The following is a 23865-nucleotide window of genomic DNA, read 5'->3' as shown; positions in this document are numbered from 1 at the left end:
TCTCTACTAAAATTAGCTAGGCATGGCGGCACGTACCTGTAGTCCTACCTATTCGGGAGGCTAAAGGGGAAGGATCTCTCGAGACCAAGAGTTTCAAGCTGTAGTGACCTATGATCGCACCACTGCACCCCAGTCTGGGCCACAGAGCAAGACCCTGTCTCTTAAAAATAAAACTTTTGCTCTCTCATATATAGACATGGCTTAGGAGGTTCAGGAAGACAAGAGACTGCAATGCCTCAGACAATCCTCAATTGTTACAAAGAGTTTCTATAAACCCACCCAGGTAAAGTGCTTTTAACTTAAAAGTATTTTCGGCCAGACGGGTTGGCTCACGCCTGTAATCCCAGCACTTTGAGAGGCCGAGGTGGGCGGATCACGAGGTCAGGAGATTGAGACCATCCTGGCTAACAAGGTGAAACCTGGTCTCTACTAAAAATACAAAAAATTAGCTGGGCATGGTGGTGGGCACCTGGTTCCAGCTACTTGGGAGGCCGAGGCAGGAGAATGGTGTGAACCCGGGAGGCGGAGCTTGCAGTGAGCCGAGATCACACCACTGCACTCCAGCCTGGGGGACAGAGCAAGACTCCATCTCAAAAAAAAAAAAAAAAAAAAAACGTATTTTCAAGTAAGACCACATATGACAAATAACATACCATAGGATAATCACAAAACTCATCTAAAATGCCATAAAATAAAGATGCCCTAAGTCTTTACAATTTTTTAAAATAAATATACTTCAAGTATTATAATTTGGATATAAATATGTAATATACCTTGCTATGTGAAGACCAGAAATATACTGCACACAGCTACTTGTATCAAATTTGATCCAAAAATATTAGACTTCAGAAATTTGGCAGTAGAGTACGGGGTAAGCCGAAGAACCAAGTAGCTCAGGAAAGCCCCTTGTTCTTACGAGTCTGTGTGGTAAACACAAGCACTCAAAATGTTCTACAGACCTTGAAATCTTTGTTTTGAGAAAACAGCCTGCAGTTCCCATTTCTGCCAAAAGTCTCCTGACAGAAGGTTGAATCTGCCTTGTAGCAAGGACCTGGAGATTCCAAAGGACAGGAGGTAGGTGAAGCCCACGTGGGAGGGGCACAGAGACAGGGTGGAGGAAGTCAGCAACAGCTGCAAACATTATTCTGGCAGAACCTTGAGAAAAGGCAAATTCTGGCTTCAAGAAAGACAATGCAATTCAAAAGACTGCAATTTCATACATAAAAAGTGAGTCTACTAAGAAAATGATATGCATAATTTTTATTCCATTTATTCTTAACTATATTCACATCCTGTTCAAAGTCCATACTTTCAAAATTTCTGCCCTAAAACTAATAGCAAATGTTTTATGACTTCCCAGGCCCAAATAAAATGATTGTTGGGGCCGGGCATGTTGGCTCACGCCTGTAAGCCCAACACTTTGGGAGGCCGAGGCAGACGGATCACGAGGTCAGCAGATCAAGACCATCCTGGCTAACATGGTGAAACCCCGTCTCTACTAAAAATACAAAAAAAAAAAAACAATTAGCCGGGGGTGGCGTGCGCCTGTAGTCCCAGCTACTCAGGAGGCTGAGGCAGGAGAAAGGCATGAACCCGGGAGGCAGAGCTTGCAGTGAACTGAGATTGTACCACTGCACTCCAGCCTGGGTGACAGAGCGAGACCTCGTCTAAAATAAAAATTAATAAATAAAAATAAAATAAAATAAAATGATTATTGGGACCATAGCAATTGATACACAATTCCCTTGGAAAACTGTGTAATATGGTAAGAAATAGTTTCGAGGTTAGGAAGAGACAAATAAAATGTCTGTTGAAAATTGGATTTTAAGAACACAGTTACAAACAAGTGTTTTAACCTAAAGGCTGAGTACATTAATAAAAGAGTTCCTCAACTTAATTTCTGAAATGCAAAATTAAAAAGCTATCTCAGGACGATAAAACAATTTTCACAGCCTCTATGTTGAAAGTACTTAATATGTTGACCAAAAATGAGAAGGAATTAACTGAAATCGATAGATAAAACCCTAGGAGACACGAACTATACATTTAAAATTGAAAAATGATGTTGAGTGAGGCACAGTGGTTCATGCCTGTAATTATTCCAGCACTTTGGGAGCCTGAGGTGGGTGGATCACCAGATGTCAGGAGTCTGAGACCAGCCTGGCAACATGGTAATACCCCCTCTCTGCGAAAAATACAAAAAGTAGCCAGGCTTGATGGCACACGTCTGTAATCCCAGCTACTAGGGAGGCTGAGGCAGGAGAATCACTTGAACCCAGGAGGCGGAGGTTGCAGTGAGCCAAGATTGCGCCACTGCACTTCAGCCTGGGCAACAGAGGGAGGCTCTATCTCAAAAAAAAAAAAAAAGAAAGAAAGAAAAATGATGTTGATTTACTTATGAATTAAGACTTTTCCAGAAAAAGAGTTATCTTAAGAAGCAAGACTTTGCTCCTTAACAAACTCAAAAAATAGTAATTTCAGTGAGTCTCTTCTTCCAAACAGTGATATAACACAATATTAATTTGGTTCAGACACAAACTTAACACAATAATTCAAATTAAAATATGACTGGAAAATTGTTTAAAAACAACAACATGGTTTTAGTTTCCACACTGAGCATCATTTTGAAACCCAATGGCGGTCTAGACTCTCGCTCTGCCTAGGGGCGCACCTTTGTACAGGGAGCCGGTTCCCTTCGCTCTGCAGAAGCACCTTCCACCCTGACACCTTCCTGCCAGGACGTGGTGGCCTCCACTGTCCCCACTTCGCTTGCGTTCCTTCTGCTCAGAGTCAGCCATTCCTGGGCAGTGTCCCAGGCCTCAAATAACACCTTTGGTCCATCATGCCTTCAAGTTCATTCAAATTTCTGGTCCCCAGAGTATCTGTTGTTCAGAAAGAGGTCTATTAAATTAATGCATCCTGGCTGGGCATGGTGGCTCATGCCTGTAATACCAGCACTTTGGAAGACAGAGGCAGAAGAACTGCTTAAGGCCAGTTTGAGACCATTCTGGGCAATATAGCGAGACTCTGTCTCTATTTTTTAAAAAGAGACAGAGTCTCTTTAATTAATGAATCCTTCAATAAGGGCTTTTAACTGAGAGGAGCCCCAGCTAGGCTGCAGGAGACTGTGGACCCTGCTGGAACAGCATAACCACACCTGCACATATGCACACATGTCTCTACACACCTCCATTGTGCAGGGGTCTCTGCAGCCACAGAGGTCATCAAATCCATTAGGGGACCAGTGATCAAAGAAAGATGTGATCAAATGAACGACCGCCTCTTCATGGAGATGGCCTTCTGGGGGATAGCTGCATTTTTTTTTTTTTTTTTTAAGACAGAGTCTCGCTCTGTTGCCCAGGCTGGAGTGCAATGGTGCAATCTCCACTCACTGCAACCTTCACCTCCCAGGTTCAAGTGATTCTCCTGCCTCAGCGTCCCAAGTAGCTGGGATTACAGGTGTGCGCCACCACGCCTGGCTAATTTTTGTATTTTTACTAGAGACGGGCTTTCACCATGTTGGTCAGGCTGGTCTCGATCTCCTGACCTCGTGATCCACCTGCTTCTGTCTCCCAAAGTGCTGGGATTACAGGTATGAGCCACCGTGCCCAGCCCCAGCTGCATTTTTTTTAAAGGCAGCTAAAAGAAGGACTTGAGGTTTTTAGCAGGAGACATTCCTAATGCCTCCCAAGTCAGAATACGTATTCTCTGCCACTCCTGCACAAACACACATACCAAAATACGCACAAAACTGCCTGCGTTTAACTGTTATCAAATCCAAGATCTAGAACAGTACTTTTCAGCTCTGTGTTTCTGCCCCCTAAGAAGACAGAGGGTAGGTCACTGTAAGAGTTCACTGTACACAGGGGATGCATATGTAGAATTCCAAGGCAGTTTACCCACACAGCCACCTCACACATAAAAATATGACCACTGTTCACTTTATTCACCCTTTCTGCTACCAAGAACTTTAAACTATCAAAATTAAACAAAAACGGATTGCACAATGAGCAGCTTTGTTTGCCTTAAGTACAGACTAGTTTCAAAATCAGTTCAAGTTTTTACATAAATATTCTAAACAGAATAACAGCCGTCTACCACCCCAAAAATAAGAAAGCCTACCTCAGAGTTGTGCGGAATAAATAAGACAATGTTTCCTGTAGCTACTGGGACAAGGGCCTGCCAATAACTTAGGACCAGCGCCATCTCTTTATTCAATGCCCTACCCATCACTCCATAATCCTGCTATTCCATGACTGTTCAGGCCTGGTTTGTCATGACTTGGAACTAGATAAGCTACCTTAAAAATTGCTCTTCTACCCCGATCAAGCCCAGCAATCAGGCTGACCAGCTAAATCTTACTGGCAAAGTTCTTTTATGCCCCGCCTAGAGACCCTACATTAATCTATAGAAAATGTCTATTTACTGTATGTTGAGTTCCAACAAACTGACTGCACTTACAGCATTCCATGGATTTAACACAGATTGGCCTCTTATGACAAACTCTTCAGCAGTGTGCATTTAAAATCTCAGTTATCCATAAATCTTGATGATGTATTTCATATTAAAATGAGAGATATAACAGTTTCAGTTTCTGAGTACTTTCTAAAATAACTGAGCTAACCCCCAAGCTTTTTGTTTTTGTTTTTACATTTTGAATAAAAATCGTTCTAAAATATGGTTGATCTTCCTCACTCTGCTCTCAGTGTGCACCACCCTCAGAACCCTACTCCGTCATCCCCTGTTCCTCCAAGACAACAGCCCTCTGGCCAGGCACGCACACTGCTCCCACACTCTCATCCTGAGACCAGATGCTGTCATCACAAGTACGCCTGGAACACCTGACAGGCATCAGGCCACTCCAAATTGCTATTACTTTAGGTCATCTCTATCATCCTTTCTCTACTTTTCCTTTTTTTTTTTTTTCTTTTCTTTGAGATGGAGTCTCACTCTGTCACCCAGGCTGGAGTTGAGTGGTGCGATCTCCACTCACTGCAACCTCCGCCTCTCAAGTTCAAGCGATTCTCCTGCCTCAGTCTCTGGAGTAGCTGGGATTACAGGCCTGTGCCACCATGCCTGGCTAATTTTTGCATTTTTAGTAGAGACAGGGTTTCACCACATTGGTTAGGCTGGTCTCAAACTCCTGATGCTGCCTTGGCCTCCCAAAGTGCTGGGATTACAGGCATGAGACACTGTGCCCGAACTCTTCTTTAATTTAAAACTCCCTTCTACCTTCTTCCCTGTGATGGGATTACAAGCGTGAGCCACTGCGCCTGGTCTCTTCTTTACTTTTTCTTTTTTTTTTTTTTTTTTTGAGACGCAGTCTCCCTCTGCAGCCCAGGCTGAAGTGCAGTGGCACAATCTTGGCTCACTGCAACCTCCACTTCCCAGGTTCAAGTGATTCTCCTGCCTCAGCCTCCTGAGTAGCTGGGACTACAGGCACACGCCACCACGCCGGGCTAATTTTTGTATTTTTAGTAGAGACGGGGTTTCACCGTGTTTGTCAGAATGGTCTCGAAGTCCTGACCTCGTGATCTGCCCACTTCTGCCTCCCAAAGTGCTGGGATTACAGGAGTTAGTCACTGTGCCTGGCCTGTTCTTTTATTTAAAAGTCCCTTCTACTTTCTTCCCTGTTTCTACTGTTTCTCCCACATTTGTCAGCGTTCAGGTTTTAACACTTTATCAGGTTGGACTTTATCAGGTAAAACTCTGAAGTGTTTGGATCCTGGAACCCTTTCTGCTTCACAAAGCCTGGCATGTAATGTGTACCTAACAAATACACGTTAATCTAGAGATAGATTGGCGCTAATGGCTTTTTTTTTTTTTTAACCTCTTCCCAGTTGTCTGAAGCTCCCAAAACCAGTTTATCTGATTCTCACCTTTCAGTCTCACTGGCTCATGCCCTCCACCTCAAAACTGCCTACATTAGATTTAGTTTTTCCAGCTTGTTAGGTACCTTTTGACTATTCTTATTTTATACACACATACCTGGGCCATGTGGTGTTCCCAGGAGCTGGCTGAAATAAGTCTGCATTATTTTCTTTGTAGAGTCCCTCAGAAAGCCAAATGCTCAGACTGGGTAACAGCATCAGCCACAGGCACCTGCTTTCTTCCAAGAAGGAGCACTCACCTGTCACTCAAAAGCACCTGCACTGAGAAGTAGGGAGAACCAGAGAAGACTCCTGCCCTTTCTGAATTTTACCAATTATCTATTGAAATGTATGCACCCATAAGCGGGTACTCAAACGGAAATGAAATGTAACTCCTATGGGAAATTCACCCTAACCTGCATTCAACAGGAAGTCATATGTTCTGAATAGCATCACTTCTTTTTTTGTTTTTCTTTTTTTTTTTGAGACAGAGTTTCACTCTTGTTGCCTAGGCTGGAGTCTGGAGTGCAACGGCGCAATCTCTGCTCACCGCAACCTCCGCCTCCCAGGTTCAACCAATTCTCCTGCCTCAGCCTCCCGAGTAGCTGGGATTACAGGTATGCGCCACCACACCTGGCTAATTTTGTATTTTTAGTACAGATGGGGTTTCTCTATGTTGCTCAGGCTGGTCTCGAACTCCCGACCTCAGGTGATCCGCCAACCTCGGCCTCCCAAAATGCTGCGATTACAGGCGTGAGCCACCGCACCCGGCCTGTATCCCTCATTTTTTAAAGAAACATCAACTCCCTTTGAAATACTTGCTTAACTACCTATAAATTTGTATTTCTAAAGAAAGACTACAAACTTGGGTAGATGTATGTTCAGGCACTACACACACATTACCCAAATTGAACAAAACCACAGCATATTAAATAATAACAAAATAACACCTCAAGTGCCTATAGTCTCACTTTAACCAGAACTCTAAGAATTCTAGGCTCAGGACCTGAAAGTAGCAGGGCCTTTCTGAAAATGATCCAGCAGCATATTGCAAAGTAGAGCGCTTCCGTTGACAATGCAAAAAACTAATTTTCTATATATAGCATAATTTCTTGTTTTGTTTGCTGTCATTATTCTGTTTTCACCTCTACAAACATACAATTTGTGTGAACATCAAAACAATACACATATTAACTTTTAGATCAAGTAGGGCTAAAAAGCGCCACAGAGAACTGTGTAGAGGCCATTCTGAGATTCTGTCCCCATTCTCAATAAAACATGCATCTTGAAAGGTGGGTATCTGTACATCAAAATATGGATACACGGCAGAGACTGGGAAGACACTGATAAATACAGCACTTGGAGCCAGACGACTTGAGGGTGAGTCTCATTCCTGCCAAGTTATGAGCTGTGAGTCTCCAGCAAGCCGAAGAAACTCTCTCAGCCTGATTCTTCACCCAAAGATAAGGATAATGATTTCTGTCCTACCTACTCACAGGGTTGTTAAGATCCAAGTTATATCATAACTGTGAAATAACTTTTAAAATACTTTTGAAGGTGCACACCCATCAGATGGCTACAATTAAAAAGACAGACAATACCACAGATTGATGAGGAGATGAAGTAACTGGAAATCTCATATACTACCAGAGAGCATGAAAACTGCTATAGCCACTCGTGAAAACTACTTAGCAGCATCAACTAAAGCTAAATACACGCATAACTTATAATCCAGCAGTTCCACTCCTAGGTATATCTCCAACAGAAATGTGTGTGTGCACCAAAAAGCCATGTTTAAAACATTCACAGTAGCCCAATTTATAACAGCAGCAACAAAAAACAATACAAATGCCCTCCAACAACAGAATGGGCAAATATGTTGCAGCAGATTTTATGATGGAATACTAACAAACAGTGAGAATGAGCAAACTTCTGCTCTACACAAAAACATGGATGAATCTCACATTTTTACCAAAAGAAGCCAGATGTAAGAAAACAATCTGTATGGTTTCATTTTATTTCAAAAGTTCAACAAACAGGGAAAACTAACCTATGTTGTTAGAAATCAGGAAAGTGGCTAGTCGCAATGAGGAGGGTCCTTATTGGGATGGAGCACAATTAAGATTTCTTACGGTGTCACTGTCTTCTTTTTTTTTTTTAAGATGGAGTCTCGCTCTGTCGCCCAGGCTGGAGTGCAGTGACACGATCTCAGCTCACTGCAAGCTCCGCCTCCCGGGTTCACGCCATTCTCCTGCCTCAGCCTCCCGAGTAGGTGGGACTACAGGCCCCCGCCACCGCGCTCAGCTAATTTTTTTGCATTTTTAGTAGAGACGGGGTTTCACCGTGTTAGCCAGGAGGGTCTTGATCTCCTGAGCTCATCATCTGCCGTCTCAGCCTCCCAAAGAGCTGGGATTACAGGTGTGAGCCACCGCGCCCGGCCGCCACTGTCTTCTTTCTTAATCTAGGTGCTGACTATGTAAGTGAGTTCTCTTTGCGAAAAATTCCTTGAACCAACCACAATTTCTGTTCTTCTCTGTGTGTTACATATCAATATAGTTTACTCAAAAGTAAAGTGCTATAATACATAACTTTCTTTTCTCTTCCTGTCTTTTCCTCTAGATTGGGGGTCAAGTAACTATGGCCTAGCCTTTTTGGTACACAAAGGTTTGCTGAAACTCAGGCATACAGCAGATCTGAGTGGTTACAATAGAGGCCGTACAACCTACAAAGCCTAAAGCATTTACCATCTGACCCTTGCCAAGGAAGAATACTTGCCAACTCCTGCACTAAATTGTAAACTGTGACTCCATCTGGAATCATAGCCATCACGACTGCAATCCCTGGAATTTCCACGACTTTCCACAGATCACAGCACTCCTCCCACCACAGTGAATTCCCTGAGTGATAAAGGCATTAAAGGTTTATATGCACTATGCATTATTTTCCACAGTAAAATACTCTAATGTTTACTTAACCACAATCTCCCTAAAGATGATAAGGCCCTTTGTCTTAGTTATGGGATAAAAAGACTGGTTGTTCTCCTAAATAATAATTTTATGAAAATTAACACAATAGGCCGGGCGCGGTGGCTCAAGCCTGTAATCCCAGCACTTTGGGAGGCCGAGACGGGCGGATCACGAGGTCAGGAGATCGAGACCATCCTGGCTAACATGGTGAAACCCCGTCTCTACTAAAAAAAAAAAAAATACAAAATAGCCGGGCGAAGCGGCGGGCGCCTGTAGTCCCAGCTACTCGGGAGGCTGAGGCAGGAGAATGGCATAAACCCGGGAGGCGGAGCTTGCAGTGAGCTGAGATCCGGCCACTGCACTCCAGCCTGGGCGACAGAGCGAGACTCTGTCTCAAAAAAAAAAAAAAAAAAAAAAAAGAAAATTAACACAATAAAGACAGTTGTCTTTCTCACTTCTGTGCCCAAGACCAATGTACTTCACTCCACGTTTTTAACCCATCCACTGAATGTTCTCTGCCAAGCATTTTCAAGCTGATAAATGTGATGATGATGAGTATTTGAGCCTAGTTTGCTGCCCAATGATGCAAAAGTATATATTTTCTAAAAATGTGCAGTGTCTTCTAAGTATGACATGTACCACCAGCAATTTGTGAGGTGGCATTAAGTGACACACAAATAACTAATTCTAATGGCTATCTATTCATCTTAATGTGTCTTGACATAAAGTATCATTGACACATCAAAACAGTATGATCTATTGGCAAAAGGACAGAGACACTAGTGAGAGTTCAGAAGTAAACACATATATTTATCATCCATTGATTTTTGACAAGAATGCCAGTACCATTCAATGAGGCAAGAACAGTCTCTTCAATAAATAGTTCTAGCCGAAGTGGATATACACAGGTTAAAAAATGAACTCAAAGCCGGGCGTGGTGGCTCAAGCCTGTAATCCCAGCACTTTGGGAGGCTGAGGCGGGTGGATCGACTGACATCAGAAGTTCAAGACCAGCCTGGCCAACACGGCGAAACCCTGTCTCTACTAAAATAACCAAAAATTAGCCGGGCATGGTGGCACACATTTATAATCCCAGCTATTCAAAAGGCTGAGGCAGGAGAATTGCTTGAACCCAGGAGGCAGAGGTTGCAGAGAGCCGAGATTCCACCACTGCACTCCAGTCTGGGCAACAAGAGTGAAACTCTGTCTCAAAAAACTTTAAAAAAAGAAAACAAAAAAAAGAATTCAGACCTTCACCTCATACCATATACAAAAATTAAATCAGATCAAAGACTTCAATTTAAGGACTAAAACTATAAATCTCCTAGAAGAAAAACATAAGGGACAAGCTTCATGACTATGGATTTGAAAACAGTATCTTAAATTTGACATGAAAAGCTACAAATAACCAAAGGAAAAAAACATAAATGGCACTCTAGTAAAATTTAAAACTTTTGTGAACGCTGGGCACGGTGGCTCAAGTCTGTAATCCCAGCACTTTAAGAAGCTGGGGGGGGGGGGGGGGGGGCGGATCACTTGAGGCCAGGAGTTCGAGATCAGCCTGGCCAACATGGGAAAACCCCATCCCTACTAAAAATACAAAAATTAGCCAGGGGTGGTGGCACACGTTTGTAATTCCAGCTACTCCACAGGCTGAAGCAGGAGAATCGCTTGAACCTAGAAGGCAGAGGTTGCTGTGAGCTGAGACTGCACCACTGCACTCCAGCCTGAGCATCAGAGCAAGACTGTGTCTCAAAAAAAAACAAATAAATAAATGAAAATAAAATCTTTGTGCATCAAAGGGCACTAGCAAGAAGGAGAAAAGGGTCAGGCATGGTGGCTCACACCTGCAGTCCCAGCTACTTGGGAAGCTAAGGCAGGAGGATAATTTGAGGCCAGGAGTTTAAGGGCAACATAGCAAGATCCTGTCTTTAAAAAATAAAACATAAAAATTTAGCCAGGCATGGTGGTGGGCACCTGTAGTCCCAGTTACTTGGGAAATTGAGGCAGGAGAATCACTTGCACCCAGGAGTTTGGGGCTGCAATGAGCTATGCTCGCATCACTGCACTCCAGCCTGGGCAACTGAAAGAGTGAGACCCTGCCTCAAAGAAAAAAAATTATACAGACTGTACAGGCCAGGCGTGGTGGCTCAGCCTATAATCCCAGCACTTTGGGAGGCCAAGGTGGGTGGATCACAAGGTCAGAAGTTCAAGACCAGCCTGGTCAACATGGTGAAACCCTGTCTCTACTAAAAATACAAAAATTAGCTGGGCGTGGTGGTGGGCGCCTGTAATCCCAGCTACTCAGGAGGCTGAGGCAGGAGAATCGCTTGAACCTGGAAGACAGAGGTTGCTGTGAGCTGAGACTGCACCACTGCACTCCAGTCTGGGCAACAGAGCAAGACTTGGTCTCAAAAAAAAACAAAACAAAACAAAACAAAACGTACAAATAGCAGGCTAATGAATGGAGAGGTATAAATGGCACTTAAAAATACTTTATTGAGCCAAAAGAAGGCAAGAAAGAAAGGGAAATATAAAATGATGAATCAAGTAGAAAACTACGTCTCAAAACAGCCTTAAACGTACTTAAAATCAGCATATCAGTTAAAGATAAAGATCATCAGGCCATACTTAGAAAAAGTTAACTATAGGCTGCTTGCAAGAGATACAACTTACATATAAGGATAGAAAGACAAAGTAAAAGAACTGAAAAAGAAATACTGTTAGAACACTAACCAAAGCAGTCATGATGTAGGTGTACCAATATCGAACAAAGGAGGCTTTAAGGCAAAAATCATTACTAGATATAAAGTGTGACTTATTTCATAATGATAAAAGGGTTACTATACCAGGAAAATATAAGATCTTTAAATTTGTATGGTTAAAAATGTAGCTCCAGATATAAAGATTGACAGAATATAAGAATAGACAAATTCACAATCATAGGAGAACTTAATATTTAATACACTTTTCTGAGTAACTGACAGAAAAAAAAAGATGTATGTTCTTATCAACTGCACATGGAACATTTACCAAATAAAACCACATAACATGAAAAGACCCAAGAAGGTTTCAAATAATTAAGTAATTCAAGGTAAGTTCTCTGACAACAATTCAAGTAAACTAGAAATCAATAACAATGAAGGTAATTTTAAAATTAGGCCACATCTTTTTCAATAACTTATGAGAAATCACAATAGAAATCAGAAAATAATCTTGAACTTACTGAAGACAAGAATAAACCATATTAAAACTTGGTGGATGCAGTTAAAACTGTAGAAATGCCAATAGCCTTAATACTTACAACCTTAAATGTATATATTAGAAAATAAGAAAGGCTGAAAATTAGTTAAGTATCCATATCAAGAAGATGAGAAGAAAAACAAATAAATAAAATAAAATAAAATGTAGGTACAGAACCGGAAGCGGCGTGTATGTAGTTCTCTTCCCTTTAGTGGCCATGACTGAAGCAGGAGCAGCCAAAATGAAGTTCAATCCCTTTGTGACTTCTGACCAAAGTAAAAATCACAAAAGGCATTTCAATGCACCTTCCCACATTCACAGGAAGATTTTTGTCTTCCCTTCTTTCCAAAGAGCTGAGAGACAAGTACAATGTTCGATCAATGCCCATCCAAAAGGATGATGTTCAGGTTACAAGGACACTATAAAGGTCAGCAAACTGGCAAAGTAGTCCAGGTTTACAGGAAGAAATATGTCCTCTACATTGAACGGGTGCAGCGGGAAAAGGCTAATGGCACAACTGTGCATGTAGGCATTCACCCCAGCAAGGTGGTTATCACTAGGCCAAAACTGGACACAGACCGCAAAAAGATCCTTGTACAGAAGTCCACATCTCACCAAGTAGAAAAGTAAAAGGGCAAATATAAGGAAGAAACAATTGAGTAGATGCAGGAACAAAGCAGTCTTTTTTTTTTTTTTTTTTTTTTGAGACGGAGTCTCGCTCTGTCGCCCAGGCTGGAGTGCAGTGGCCGGATCTCTGCTCACTGCAAGCTCCGCCTCCCGGGTTTACGCCATTCTCCTGCCTCAGCCTCCCGAGTAGCTGGGACTACAGGCGCCCGCCACCTCGCCCGGCTAGTTTTTTGTATTTTTTTAGTAGAGACGGGGTTTCACCGTGTTAGCCAGGATGGTCTCGATCTCCTGACCTCGTGATCCGCCCGTCTCGGCCTCCCAAAGTGCTGGGATTACAGGCTTGAGCCACCGCGCCCGGCCAAAGCAGTCTTATATATAAGCTTTCATTAAAACCTAAAATGAAAAAAAAAAAAAAAACCCCTAAGGAAAGTAGAAGGAGGAAAATGATAAGGGGAAGAAACTACTGGTATGTAAAACAAACATCTATTAATCAAATTGAAAGTCCAAACGTGGTTCCTTGAGAAGATTGTTAAAATTGATAAACCCTGTCATGACTAAGAAAAAAACAAAAAAAAGCACAATCTCCATCATCAGAGAAAAGAGGAGGCCATCACTACAGAGCCTACAGTCATAGAAAGATAATGAGAGACACTTATGAATAATGTTCTGTTAATAAATTGTAAAATATTAGATGGGTCTTACAAACAAAACTTACCAAAACTGACACAAAGTAAAATTTTAAACTTCAGTTGTCTCATATATACTAAAGAAATTGAATCTGCAATTTAAAATTTTCCCCAAAAGGCCTAGGCATGGTGGCTCATGCCTGTAATCCCAGCACTTTGGAAGGCCAAGGTGAGAGGACTGCCTGAGCCCAGGAGTTTTCAAGACAAGCCTAGACAATGTGACAAGACCTCATGTCTATTTTTTTACATTATTTTAAAAATTAAAAATATAAAATTTCTCCAAAGAAATCTCAAAGACCAGATGATTCTAACGGGGAATTCTACCAAAGATTTAAAAACAATATAATGCCAACCTTATTATAAACTCTTACAGAGAAAAGAAAATAAAGGAAGACTTTCCAACCTATTTTATGAAGCCAGGAAAATACTGATATCAAAACTTGAGAATGGCAATATAAAAAAATAAAACTGTAGTCCAATGTGGCTCATAAACACAGATATAGAAAGCATAAAGTATGTACAAATCAAATCCAGATATACAAAAAAGAATAACATCACAACAAGTTTGCTTGTATCCCAGGGATACAAGTTTGACTTACCATTAGAAAAATCAACATTTTCCACCCTAGCAACAAAATATAAGAGAAGAATCACATGATCACCACAATAAATACAAAACAAACATGATAAAATTCAAGACCCATTCATGATAAAAAACACTTAGCAAAACAGAAATAAAACTTATGTAATCTGATAATATCTACCTCCACCCCCCGAAAAAAGCCCAAAACAAGCACCCTAGTTAATAATATAATTTTCCTCCTGCAAAGTTGGCAACAAGTCAAGAATGTCCCTTATTCACCATATTCATTCACCATGATAGAAGAGATCCTGGCCAGTACAATGAGCCAGAAAAAATAGTAACGAAAGTGATGAAAATTAGAAATGAAGAAATAAAACTGTCAATATTTACAAATATGATTATAGAAAGAATTCCAAGAGTCTACAAACTATCACAAATAATAAATATGTAAAAGACTTTCGATACAATATCAATTTTTAAAATCCAATTGTATTTCTATAAACAAGCAACATACAGAAAATGAAATTTTTAAAATACCATCAACAATAGTTTCAGGAAATATCAAATATCTAGGAGTAAATTTAACAATATTTGTATAAGTCCTCTATCTTGAAGTCCCAAAACATGACTGAGACGATAACAAGGAAAGAAATGATTGGAGAGATTGTGTTTAGATTCAAAGACGCAAGACTGTAAAGACATTAGCTCCACCCACATTATCTACATAGTCAATATAATGTGATCAAGATCCCAGCAAGTTTTTTTTATGAAAATTTATATGCTTATTCAAAAAGCTACATGAAATTGAAAAGTACCAACAATTGTCAAGATGATCGCAAAAATTAAAAACTAAATGGAGGACTTACATTTCCCATACTAGATACCAAGACTCAGAATAGCATAATTAAGACAGCGTGAAATTGACTAGCCAGGAACAAAAAAAACAATGGAAAAGAATCAAGTACAGAATAATTCTTCGCCTGATTTGCAACCACATAAAAAGACAAAAATGGTATTTCCAACAAATACTGCACATTAATTGGATAACTATATGTAAACAAACAAAAAAAAATCCTGCCCTTTCCCTCTTCAAATCACATTCAGATGAAGTGTCAATCTAAGGTGAGACATATGGCTGGGTGCAGCAGTTCACACCTGTAATTTCAGCACTTTGGAAGGCCAAGGTGGGCGGACCACTTGAGGCCAGGAGTTGGAGGCCAGCCTGGCCAACATGGTGAAACCCCATGCCTACTGAAAATACAAAAAATTAGCCAAGTGCGGTGGTACGCACCTGTAATCTGAGCTACTCAGGAGGTTGAGGTACAAGAATCACTTGAACCCAGGAAGCAGAGGTTGCAGTGAGCCAAGATCACACTGCTGCACTCGAGCCTGGGCGACAGAGCAAGACCCCCCTCAAAAAAATAAAATAAAGATGTAAAACAATAAAGCCTCTAGATGAAAACATAGGAAAAGATTACAGTGGTCAAATATTATTTAAATAGATCCAAAAAGTACTAAAGGACTGACAAACTGGTATTAAGAACTTGTTTAATTGATTAGAGCGTATCTTTAAAAGAGTGAATAGGAGACTACAAAAAACTCATCCAGAGTATATAAAGAACTCCTATACATCAGTAATAAAACGGCATACAGCCCTTCACCAAAGAAGATACACAGATGGCAAATAAGCCTATGAGAAGATGCTCAACATCATATGTTGAAAATTATGTTGTTGAAATATTATCATATTGTTGAAAATACATGATGGAAATTGCAAATTAAAATGAGATATCCAGTACACTCCTAACAGAATGGCTAAAATCCAAAAAACTAATTAATCCCAAATGCTGATTAGGATGTACAACAGAAAGTCTCATTCATTCCTGGTGAGAATACAAAATGGTACAACCACTTTGGAAAACAGCTTGGCAGCCTGTTAGAAAAAACTACATAGTTTTCCCATACAATTCAGCAGCCACAGTCCCCGAGATTTACCCCAGTGACTTGAGAACTTACATCCAACACTAAAGAGCACACAAATATTTACAGCAACTTTACTCATATTGCTAAAAACTGGAAGCAACCAAGATGTTCTTCAAAATGTAAGTGGATAAATGTGATACATCCATACAGTGGAATATTATTCAGCAACAAAATGAAATACCTATCAAGCCTTGAAAAGACATGGAGGAATGCAAATGCATGTTGCTTACTCAAAACCAATCTGAAAGGTTGCATACTGAATGCTTCCAACTATGTGACATTCTGGGGAAGGCAAAACTGTAAGGACAATAAAAATATCAGTGCTTGCCACTGATCGGGGAAGGGATGGATGAATAGATGGAGCAAAGGGCAGTGAAACTATTCTGTATGACACTGTACGGCAGATATGCATTTGTCCAACCCATGGAATGCACAACACAGAAAATATATCCTAATGCAAATGATGGGCTTTAGTTAATAACAATGTATCAACATTGGCTAAACTTATTACACTAATGCAAGATGTTACTAATACGAGAAACTGTGAGGAGAGACAGAAGGTGTCTCCATAGTATCTGCTCCATATTATCTGCTCAATTTTGGGTAACCATGAAACTGCTCTAGAAAAGAAAGCATTAATTTTAAAATACATATGTCCCAGTAGAAAAACAGGTCAAGGTCTTCAACAGCGCTTAGCAAAAGAGAACAAATGGCTGACAAACATAAAAACCGTATTAGCATAGAACTCAAAATAAAAATCAAAATGAGATACCACTATACATACCAAAACAGCTAAGCAATAAAGGGACAGGCCAAACTTGTCCAATCCACAGTCCACATGCAGCCCAGGATGGCTTTGAATATGGCCCAACACAAATTCGTAAACTTGCCTAAAACATTATGAGATTTTTTTGCAATTTTTTTTTTTTTTAACCTCACCAGCTACCATTAGTGTTAGCATATTTTATGTATGGCCCAAGACAGTTCTTCTTCCAGTGTGGCCCAGGGAAGCCGAAAGACTGAATCCCCCGGGAGAGGCGATACTAAGAGCTACTGAGCCTGCGGAACAAATGCTCGCATGTCCCCTGCTGGTAGGAGAGGAAGCCGGGACCGTCACTGGGAGACTGGCTGGCTGTATCCACTATGGCCCAGAAATACATAAAAGTTTGTAGCAACACTTATTCAAAAGAGCCAAAAACTGGAAATAACCCAAATATCAAGAGGAGAAGAGTAATTTATGGCAGGTTCATATAATGGAATACTATATACCTATCAAAAAAACACAGTTCTGCTGCACAGCAACAGGAATAATCTCATAAAAATAAATATTCAATGAATCAAGCCAGAAAAAATATGGGTTCATACTATAAATTCAATTTAGTTCAAAAACAGCTAAAGCTGGCCGGGCGCACTGGCTCACACCTGTAATCTCAGCACTTTGGGAGGCCAAGGTGGGTGGATCACGAGGTCAGGAGATCAAGACCAGCCTGGCCAATAGGGTGAAACCCTGTCTCTACTAACATACAAAAAATTAGCCAGGCGTGGTGGCGTGTGCCTGTAATCCCAGCTACTCAGGAGGCTGAGGCAGGAGAATCAAGTGAACCCAGGAGACAGAGGTTGCACTGAGTGGGAATTGCACCACAGAACTCCAGCCTGGTGACAGGTGAGACTCCACCTCAAAAAAGAAAAACCGAAACAAAAACAGGTACAGCTAACATGTGGTATCAGAAGCCAGGACAGTGCGGGGAGGGCCAGTGACTGTGAGGGGCACAAACGCTCTGGCTGCTGGCTCCACAGGAAAACTCATGAAGCTCCTCACCTACAACTTGTGCACTTTCCTAGGCAGATGTTTTTTGCAAATAAAATAGTTACTTAAATGTAACAACAAAGAGGTTTCAAATAAAATACACATTTCTGGCTTCTCTTAGCAATCATAAGCTAGCTGGGCGCAGTGGCTCATGCCTATAATCCCAACACTTTGGGAGGCTGAGGCAGGGGATCGCTTGAGTCCAGGAAGTTGAGACCAGCTTGAGCAACATGGCAAAACCCCATTTCTACAAAAAATACAAACATTAGCCAGGCATGGTGGCGCAAGGGTATAGTCCCAGCTATGGGACTATACCTCCTGAAGGTATAGTCCCAGTCCTCACCCTTCAGGAGGCTGAAGTGGGAGGATGGCTTGAGCCCGGGAGGCAGAGATTACAGTGAGCTGAGATCACGGTACTGCACTCCAGCCTGGGCGCAAAGCGAGACTCCGTCAAAAAAAAAAAAAAAAAATGCTCCCCCAGGAGATTCCATAATGCTGAGCTGCCAACGGTGAGAACCATGCTCCAGGCCTTGCCATGGTACTTCACGTGAAGAAAAGTTCTAAAACAGCTTGAAAAACACTGCTACTTTCTTGAAAGCAGAGACAAATTATCTCTGTACACACAGACAACGTAAAGGCGTGAAATATAAAAAGCATTCCAAAAGTATGGAATTGACTTTATCTAATAAGGAATTATGGTTTACACTAAAGCTTTTCCCAAGCTCGTTTTATATGAAAGACCAAGGTTTTAAACCCATGTGGTATCACTACTTAATGCCAGGATTTCAAAATATTTAGAGGTTATCTAATCACACTTCCTTCAAAATACTAAATACTCCACAGTGGCTCACACATGTAATCCTAACACTTTGGGAGGCCAAGGCGGGCAGATTGTCTCAGCTCAGAAGTTCAAGACCAGCCTGGGCAACATGGTGAAACCCTGTCTCTACTAAAATACAAAAAATTAGCTGGGCATGGCGGCATGTGCCTGTGGTCTCAGCAACTCGGGAGGCTGAGACTGGAGAATTGTTTGAACCCGGGAGGCGAAGGGTGCAATGAGCCCAGGTCACGCCACTGCACACCGGCCTGGGCAACACAGCGAGACTCCGTCTCCAAAATAAATAAATACTCCAAATTTCTGCCTACCTAAAAAGTTCAATTATGGAAAGTGGAGGGTTTCATCCTTGGATAGATACCTGATATTGTTAGAAAGTTACTATTTTAAGCAGAAGCTGTCTCTCTGAAGCAAGTAAGTACTCCACTGCTACCATAAGCCTAAGGGTATTACAGCTCTGGCTACCTCCTGCCTCTTAAAAGGGAAAGTTTAGGCCGGGCGCGGTGGCTCAAGCCTGTAATCCCAGCACTTTGGGAGGCCGAGACGGGCGGATCACGAGGTCAGGAGATCGAGACCATCCTGGCTAACACGGTGAAACCCCGTCTCTACTAAAAATACAAAAACTAGCCGGGCGAGGTGGCGGCGCCTGTAGTCCCAGCTACTCGGGAGGCTGAGGCAGGAGAATGGTGTAAACCCGGGAGGCAGAGCTTGCAGTGAGCTGAGATCCGGCCACTGCACTCCAGTCCGGGCGACAGAGCGAGACTCCGTCTCAAAAAAAAAAAAAAAAAAAAAAAAAAGAAAGTTTAGTGGGACAAGTGGCTCACACCTGTAATCCCAGCACTTTTGGAGGCCAAGGCAGGTGGATCACCTGAGGTCAGAAGTTCAAAAACAGCCTGGCCAACATGGTGAAACCCCATCTCTACTAAAAATACACAAAATTAGCCAGTCGTGGTGGCATGCACCTGTAATCCTAGCTACTCGGGAGGCTGAGGTGGGAGAATCCCTTGAACCCAGGAGGTGGAGGTTGCAGTCAACCAAGATCGTGCCACTGCACTCCAGCCTGGGCGACAGAACAAGACCTTGTCTCAAAACAAACAAAAAAAAAAGGTAAAGTCCTACTACCCCTAGCTTACGCTGGTGGTACCCTCCCCTTGGACTCTTGAATTCATCCAAGAAAACCAAAAATTCCTGAACTGGTAACCTAATCAGGAAAAGACTTGTTTATCCATTAGGCTCATAGTCTGCCTGTCTCCGCTCTCTGGAAATGAACTAAGTATTACAAATATCCCTCCAAAAGGAAAAAGAAACAGCAGGAGGCCAACTAAAGGCACAAGCTAAAAAGAAAAATTTTGCACCATTCCATTGGAAAAAACAGATGGAAGTCATACAAGATTCTAAAATGTGGTTTCCCTCAAGGTCACATTATTGCTAAAATAATTACGATAAAGAAAAAAAGCATATCTCACTCATCCTTCTACCCCCAGGATAGTGCCAGGGACACAGCAAGTGCTGAATGAAGGCTGCCCGTCGATGCCAATGAGACTCACTTCTCACGTCCTGACTACTTCAACTAACCTTCTTTCAGTGGGCCTCTTCTTACTCATGTCTTTAGATTTCAATTTTAACATCATTTTCTCCAGGAAGCCTAGACTTCAAATGCCCAATCCATCACCATGAACCATTATAAGGATACCTAGAGATCATGTCTCTTGTTCAGCTTTGTGTTCCTAGACCCTAGCACAGGGCTCACCTATCACAGGAAGTGCTTTAAAAATAGTTGTGGAGCCGGGCACAGTGGCTCGTACCTGTAATCCCCGCATTTTGGGAGGCCACAGTGGGGGGATCATGAGGTCAGGAGTTCGAGACCATCCTGGCTAACATGGTGAAACCCCGTCTCTACTAAAAATCCAAAAAAATTAGCCAGATATGGCGGCATGCGCCTGTAGTCCCATCTACTCGGGAGGCTGAGGCAGGAGAATCACTCGAACCCAGGAGGCAGAGGTTGCAGTGAGCCGAGATCGTGCCACTGCACTCCAGCCCGGGCAATAAGAGCAAAACTGTCTCAACAACAACAACAAAAAAAGTTGTTGAATACAGGAATTAATGCACATGCAGGGCTTTATATTTATCAAGGCAGAATGCTAAAATGCACGCTTTTTTTTTTTTTTTTTTAGACTGAGTCTCCCTCTGTCACCCAGGCTGCAGTGCAGTGGTGCAGTCTCAGCTCACTGCAACCTCCATCTCCTGGGCTCAAGCGATTCTCATGCCTCAGCACTCCCAAGTAGCTGGCACTACAGGCACCAGCCACCATGCCTGGCTAATTTTGGTTTTTTTTTTTTAGTACAGATGGGGTTTCACCATGTGGGCCAGGCTGGTCTCGAACTCCTGGCCTCAAGTGATCTGCTCACCTCAGCCTCCCAAAGTGCTGGGATTACAGGTGTGAGCCACCATGACAGGCCTAAAATTCATGCTTTGCACTCAAATGGAGATCCAGTTCCCAACTGCCACTCACTAACTGGGTGGACTTTCCAAATCAGGTTTCCAGGTTGGGTGCGGTGTCTCATACCTATAATCCCAGCACTGTGGGAGGCCGAGGCGGGCAGATCATTTGAGGCCAGGAGTTCGAGACCAGCCTGATCAACATGGTGAAACCCCATCTCTACTAAAAATACAAAAGAAAAAAGAAAAAAAAAAAAAGCCAGCCACGGTGGCTCACGCCTGTAATACCAGCTACTCAGGAAGCTGAGACAGGAGAATTGCTTGGGGAGACAAAGGTTGCAATGAGCTGAGATCGCGCCACTGCACTCCAGCCTGGGCAATAGAGACTCCAATTCAAAAAGAAAAAAAAATCAGGTATCCGCTCTGAGCTTAATTCCCCAATCTGTAAAAATCCCTACCTCCCTTGCAGTTTTCTTAGGAATAAAATTCATAATAAGGCAACAGAGAAAACAAAACCACCTCAATTATGAGAAACATGATTAACACAGTAACTGATAGAGCAACGTTCCTCATTTTGGTTTCAGGTCCCTTTTATACATTCTTAAATGCAGCCCTCAGCTGGAAGCAGTGGCTCATGCCTGTAATCCCAAAACTCTGGGAGGCTGAGGTGGGATGATCACTTGAGCCCAGGAGTTCAAGATCAGCCTGGGCAACATTGTGAGACCCCATCTCTATTTAAAACAAAACAAAACAAAAAGGGGCCCTCAAAGTCTTTTAGTTTATGTAAGTTATATCTATTGATGTTTGTCCTATTATAAATTAAAACTAATCAATTTTTAAAATATTTCTTCATTTAAAATGTCTACTACATTAACATATTTTATGAAAAATATATCTTCCCCAAAAATAGAAAGAATGGTTTTCATTTTTACAAATCTTTGTAATGTCTCGATTAATAGAAGACAGCTAGATTGTCATATCTATTCTGCATTTTCTCTGGTGCAACCTGTCCCTTTTGACTGTGATATATAAAGGTAATGCAGCCTCACTCTTAGGTACCGCCACCACCACCTAGATTCGTGCTAAGATGTCAGCAGTTGTGCCAAAAATTGCTTTTGTACAATTAGTGCAAAAATTAACGGAGTGAAAAAGCCTAATCATCTTAGTCTCACTATGGTATTTACCTTACAGAATCCTGAAAACATCTCAGGGAACCCCCATAGGTCCAGGAACCACAGTTTGAGAACCACTTTGCTACAGGAGGACTGGTGTTAAGAAGGGAAAGGTTACTTTTAAGCAGGTTTGAGGAAGGCCTCTCTGAAGACACTAAAGCACCTGGAGCCACAGACTAGCAAAAGGTGTTTCTCAGACTAGGAAATGGCAAATGCCCTGAGACAAAAACTCAGGGCATCAAGGAAATATAATGTGGCATCAAGGAAAACAGAAGACTGCATGGCAGAGCAAGGAAAGAGAGAAGAGCCAGACAAGGCCGGATCAACAGGATCCTGGAGTGTGGGTTTCTGTTAAAGGGATGAGGACGCCAATGCAGGGTTTTAATCAGGGTGGGGCCATCTGATTTACATTTAACAAGATCATCCACGCTGCCAAGTGAACGATTTATTTATAGGAGCCCAGGACTAGCAGGGCCCAGGAAGAGGGCTGCAGCCCTCCAGCCCGGAGAGGGCGGCTGGGCCAGGGAGCGCCTCTGGAGATGGAAAGAGGAGGGCCCACTGCAAATACATTCCCGAGGTAGAAGCTGCAAGACTAAATCAGGAAGTGTGTTGGGGGATAAAAGAAATGGAATAATTCTTGAGGCCTGAGTTCAACACCAGGTGGAGACGGTACCATCGGTGAGATGCGGACACTGGGGGAATGGCTGCCCCACCTGTGGCCACGGAAATTTTACATTCTTTCTCTGTGTTAAGCCTTCTTCCAAGTAACTGAGACACCGCACCTTACATTATTTTTGGCAGACGCCATATTAACAAAATAAAACCAAAAAATTAAACTAACAAAATAAGGTCAAGGACAAAACTCAAAAGTGGGAGAGGCAACAAAGACTTCCTTCCAGACACCATCAACCATTAATCAAAATTCTGAGCACTGCTGTTACCCAACTACACACAAATCTGCATACCCGGGTCATGGTGCAGCCAACATCTCTCCAGCAGCCCACAAAGGCCCATCAGGTGTGCGAACGCTCGCTGAAACGCCTGTTGGCCACCAACGTTTCCCTAATGTGCATGTGTGTTAACTCTACCAAGTGCAATCACGACAAGAACTCCTGGTTTGGTGTGGCCTATGGAGTAAGTTTACATTGATTCCTACCCATTACCTCTTTCTTCCTAAACACAAAATTAGCATAACCCTTGTAGTTTCCAAGCCCGACCTTCCTCTGGGGCATCTGTGTTCTTTGGTCACAAGCTCTTTAATGAGCCTCAGTTTACTCATCCCCAAGAAAAGGGGAACACTTGAGTCACTAAGCTAACCAGTTACATAAAAATAAGGGAAGTCAAGGCATAACACACCAACTCCCATAGGAGTCCTAGGCGCCTGCTCCCCCTTAGACCCCCTTCAGAACCCTTTCCAAACGCGGAGCGCCGCTCCAGCTGCACGGGTGACCAGGACCAGGAACCAGGCCTACCGGGGGAAGACTCGCGTCCAAGGCCGCACGGGAACCACAGCGCGCGCGAGAAAAGGCGCGGCGCCCGCCTACCCCATTGCCCTCCACCTGGGAACCGCGGCACCGGCGAGTGCGCCCCGTTCCCCCTGCGCAGTGAAGTCCGCTCCTCAAGCTCCCGGCTGGGGCGGAAAGCAGGTCAATTC

General features: G+C 42.5%; 1 protein-coding gene across 5 annotated transcripts in view; it reads right to left on the bottom strand.

Annotated features, from left to right (window-relative positions):
• The window catches only part of ZNF236 (zinc finger protein 236), a 150760-nt gene that overhangs the window by 125709 nt on the left and 1186 nt on the right, over nt 1-23865 (bottom strand). The gene's annotated exons all lie outside the window — the stretch shown is intronic.

The sequence above is a fragment of the Trachypithecus francoisi genome, unplaced genomic scaffold (genome assembly GCF_009764315.1).
Source record: "Trachypithecus francoisi isolate TF-2019V2 unplaced genomic scaffold, Tfra_2.0 Contig01474, whole genome shotgun sequence".
NCBI classification, from domain to species: domain Eukaryota; kingdom Metazoa; phylum Chordata; class Mammalia; order Primates; family Cercopithecidae; genus Trachypithecus; species Trachypithecus francoisi.
This window is presented reverse-complemented; position numbering and strand designations above follow the sequence as displayed.